The 4403-nt window shown below is 58.4% G+C and overlaps 1 long non-coding RNA gene across 2 annotated transcripts; it reads right to left on the reverse strand.

The window, feature by feature from the left end:
* Window positions 1–329: 329 nt before the first annotated feature.
* LOC113601871 (uncharacterized) lies at window positions 330–4075 on the reverse strand. Of its 2 annotated transcripts, XR_008299063.1 has the most exons (3): window positions 3822–4042; window positions 2963–3632; window positions 330–1603 (listed from the first exon to the last, which is right to left on the reverse strand). It is a non-coding gene; the product is annotated as an uncharacterized LOC113601871 (long non-coding RNA). The 2 variants fall into 2 exon arrangements; XR_003423186.2 differs by having other exon boundaries at window positions 2963–4075.
* Between the last annotated feature and the right edge of the window lie 328 nt (window positions 4076–4403).

Genomic DNA, 4403 nt, shown 5'->3' on the forward strand with positions numbered 1-4403 from the left:
GGAAGTTCCACCGTGCCCCCCCCCCCCCCCCCCCCCCCCGCTCCCAGAAAGGGCTCCGCCTCTGTGACCAGCACCTGGTGTCCCAGCCTGGGAGTGATTGTGAGTCCCTCCGCGGACCCCTGCTGTTTTTCCTGGCCAACCCCCCCCCCCCCCCCCCGTGCTGTTTTCCTTTCATCTTGGAAGAAGGAAGCATTCTTGTGTCCCCCATTCCTTGTGTCCCCAGGAGGGAGGCAAAGCCCAGCTCCACCCATCCCAAACTGGGAATGCCCACGTTTGCTAAGCGCTAACTGGAGATGCCCACGATGGATGAATCTGGCCGCCAGCCTCTCCCCACTTCTCGTCCCTTTATTTTTTCCTCACTTTTAAAAACAGAGCCATGACCGTGGGCGCTCGCTTGTGGAGCGAGCTGTGATCTGAAAGTCCATCGCTGCAGCGGGGGCCAGGAAACCAGGGAGGAGGCACTGTTAGGAGCACTTAAAAGCAACAGACCAGATGTTCACTGGAGAAGCATGGACGGAACTTAAAACCTCAGCCCTCGGGGCCCATGAAATAAAATTAAATACGAACGGAGGTAGTTCAATAAGATAGTCTGCAAGTTCCCTTTCAGCCCTGTGTTTGTAGAAGGCAGCGTGAATCACGGAAGTCAGAAATAGGAGCTTGGTGTTCTAGTTCCAGAGCCCCCAGCCTCCTTTGGTTTGGGCTGCTTTCCGAGGCATGAGCTCTGACTTTTCCAGGTTGCCCTGCGGGGACTCACGCAAAGTCCCCGGGGGTCCACACGAGTCAGGACCGGATTTCAAATCCCCGATTTGCCATACACCAACACTTTGGACAAGCCGCTTGAGTTCTCTGAGCCTCAGTTAGCTAACCTGGAACACGAGGACAATAATCTTCATGAAGCTGGCCAGAGAGGTGTGGCTCATAGTGAGAGCTCAGGAAATGATGGGCAATTCTCTCGCATTGCGGGGTGGCAGCGTTGTTCTGGGTGGGAGGAAGACAGACAGAAACGCGGAGGACTCTGCCAGTGTGGAAAAGCCCAGGAGGGAGTAGAGATCTGGATGCTGTCCTGAGGCAGGGTGCTTCTGTGGGGTGTCCCCTGGGCTCCCCTCGCCTGGCTCAGCCTTGCATCTGAGGAGGGGCACGCTGTCCACCCACCCCAAACCAGGGCGGTCATCTGACGGGGCTCAGCCTATCAGAATTCCGGGGCCCCAGGGATCAATCGTGTGTGAACACCCAAGCAAGGTCACTCCAAGTTCTCTGAATGGACAGGCAGAAACTAGGAGAGAGAGAAATGCCTTTTCCCCTGGGCTTGCTAAGAGCCAACTAGAGATGCCCGTGACGGATGAATGTGACTGCCAGCCTCTCCCCACTGTGGCTGGACACAGTCTGTAGGCCAGGCCCATTTTCCAGAACAGCTGTCTTTTCTCCCTGGAGGACGTTTGTCTTCTGAGGCTTGTCTAACTCAGGACCTCGGGGCAGCCCTCTTTTCTCTTCCTCTTGCTGCCCCATCCACAGTCCGGAGAACATGTGACTGAGCCGCTGTGCCGTGCTGCGCCTGCCCCGTGGGGTGCAGAGAACACAGGTGTTTCCCCGAGGAGCTCACCGTCTAGAGGGAGAGGACGGACAAGGTCAGCAGGTGCACCTGTACCTGTGTGCAGTGAGCTGGTGCAGGGGAGCGGAGGGGCCACAGGAAGGGGAGGAAGGCCGCCTGTCCACACGAGGTGGGCTTGGGGCTCAGGGAGGCTGCCGGGGTGAGGGGTCAGCTGAAGACTGAACAGAGGGAGATGGGAAAGGTGGGGAAGAAAGGTACACAGGACAGATGGAACAGCTTGTGCAGCAGCCCAGAGGTGAGAGCGTGCACGAAGCTCCCCAGGGCCAGGGAGAAAGTGAAGGGAGGGATGGGAAGCGGGGAAGGGAGAGTCATGGGGGCAAAGCTAGTTGTGAAAGGGGTAGGGCAGAAGGGAGGAAACCCGGTCAGGAAGCTGTCCTGGGGCGGGGCAGGAGGGAAAGCCTGGGCTGGTGGGGAGGGGGGCATTGAGGAGGCAAACCAGGAGAGGGAGGTGTCAGGGCATTTTGCTTTGTCTTGGGGAGGGGTGGTGCAAGGAGATGGGAGCTTGGGAGGAAAATACAATTTGTTTAAAGATTTAAAAATTTTTAAATTTATTATTATTAATTTTGAGAGAGAGAGAGAGAGAGAGAGCGTGTGCAAGCAGGGAAGGGGCAGGGGGAGAGGGGGAGAGAGAGAGAGAATCCCAAGCAGGCTCCACACTGTCAGCACAGAGCCCCATGCAGGGCTCGATCTCACGAACCGTGAGATCATGACCTGGGCCGAGATCAAGGGTTGGACACTTGACCGACTGAGCCGCTCAGGTGCCCCGGAGAAAAATAGATTCTTGGGGCAGGCAAGCATGGCAGAATATTGGCTTGGCTTCCCAGATCCCCCCTCCCCGCAGGGTCTGCTCCCAGCTGCCAGGAACCCCGGGCAGGCAGCCTTCAGGGTCAGCCCCTTCAGGAACTGCCTCGCCCAAGGTCAGGCCCCTCCCTGTGGTGCCCACTACCTGTGACGTGAGCGTATGAAATCTTGGCATCTTGGATCACCTTAGGATAGCTGTGACGGGCCATTCTAGCTTCGCTGCTCCTGTGGCGTAGGCTCAGGCGTCCTGTGGACCTGACTGCAGGGTCTCCCTCTCCCCGCTTTTGCTTCCTTCCCGTCCCTGCCACTGGTGTTCATCCCACGGGCACCCCTGGATCCCTATCCTGCTCACTCATTAAACTGCGTCTCAGAGGCGCCTCCCGGTGGCCCCCAGTGAATCGTGCCCCTGGGTCCCCCCCTCCTTTGCAGCGACTTTGCCGCTCCTCTCATGCCATCTGCTTCCACCCCAGAATCTGAGGTGGCTCCATGTATCGTCTTGCTTTGATCAACTGACCTTCTGGGACTTCGGGGCCCAAGCCTCCGCGGACTTACCGTTTCACTGTTGTTCCTGGAACCCAGCTGCCGCGTAAACGAGTCCGGGCTGCGCTGCCAGAGGGGGGCCGTGTGGAGGGAACCTGAGGCACCCCGCCGACCGCCAGCACCACGCTCCGGGACGCGTGAGCGAGGCCACGGTGGATCCTCCAGCCCCAGTCGGGCCACCCCAGCCAACGCGACGTGGAACAGAAACCTGGCCCGTGGAATGGTAAGGTGCAGAACAACTTGGTGTGAAGCCTCGAGTTTGGGGATGGTTTGTGATCCAGCAATAGGTGAGGAAAGTAGCACGGGCGCACCGTGGCTCGTCACCAGGTAGGGTGGCCACCTCTGCGTGGGAAAACCTTCCGCGGAAGGTGGCTGGCCCGCCTGACAGCCGGCTCAGGGTCAGAGGCGGCCTTCTGTCCCCAGAACGAGCCCACCAGCGCTCATCTCCTCCCCGCTCCTGGAACACAGAGCTGCCAGCACTATTAAATCCGAAGCCTCTCTGCCGTCCGTGGAGAGGAACAATCGGCTGCCAACGGAGCAAACGAGGGCCAGCCTTCTGCGGAAACATCCATCGTCCTGTGCTGCTCGAGGCGGAAATCCCGGCGTAGGATTCCCTTCTGTGGGAGCTGGCTCAGACGGCATCCGTCTTCACAGGCTCATTATTCATCTGATTATTTCCATGCTGTCCCAGCGGGGAAGAAAAGCCGTCAACAAATCACACCGCCGCCGCGGATCACACGAAATGACCTGGGCAGGGAGCTGGCTGTGCCCGTGGCCGGGGCCACCGGGGCATGGCACGCCACCGGGGCCAGAGAACGCGCGGCCTGCTCTCACCCTAGACACACATCCACCTCCCCACTGCCCTCGGTACCTTGAGTGCGATGAAAGGCCTCCAGCACAGGAGCCCTGGACGTAGCAGGAGGCCCAAGCTCAACCTCTGGATTAGCCGTGTGATGTTGAGCTGACTGCTTGGACTATCTGAAGCGCTGGGCTCTTCATGGGTGAAAAGCCCAGAAATCCCTGTCGTGAGAGCTAGGGGAGACGCCCCACGGGAGGTGTGCGTGCTGAAAAGGGCCCTACGTGTGCGCACGCAGGCGACGTCGTTATGGTCATTATTCTAGAATCACCGTGATGCTGAGAAAGCACCGTGGGAGAAATGCACCAGACTGGACACCGAAGGGCCATGAGCGATCGTATCTAATTTCTTACCAGTAGTTTCCTCGTGCTTCACGTGGACCGGGTGGTATTTGCCCCATCAGGTCCCCTAGAGCGAGCGAGTGTGAGGCCCAAATCATATTGCATTTAGGGGAGCCCTTCGGCAAAGCGTGAAGTTGTACAGATAGAAAAAGCTTTACCGAGTCATTCTGTCTCTAAACTCTGTTGTTCTGTTTTGCCTGTTGGTTTTTGTCAATCGCGCCATTTCTCTGGTTTTCGGGATCATCCGGAAGTTCCC

This window comes from Acinonyx jubatus, chromosome B3 (assembly GCF_027475565.1).
Source record: "Acinonyx jubatus isolate Ajub_Pintada_27869175 chromosome B3, VMU_Ajub_asm_v1.0, whole genome shotgun sequence".
In the NCBI taxonomy this organism is placed as follows: Eukaryota; Metazoa; Chordata; class Mammalia; order Carnivora; family Felidae; genus Acinonyx; species Acinonyx jubatus.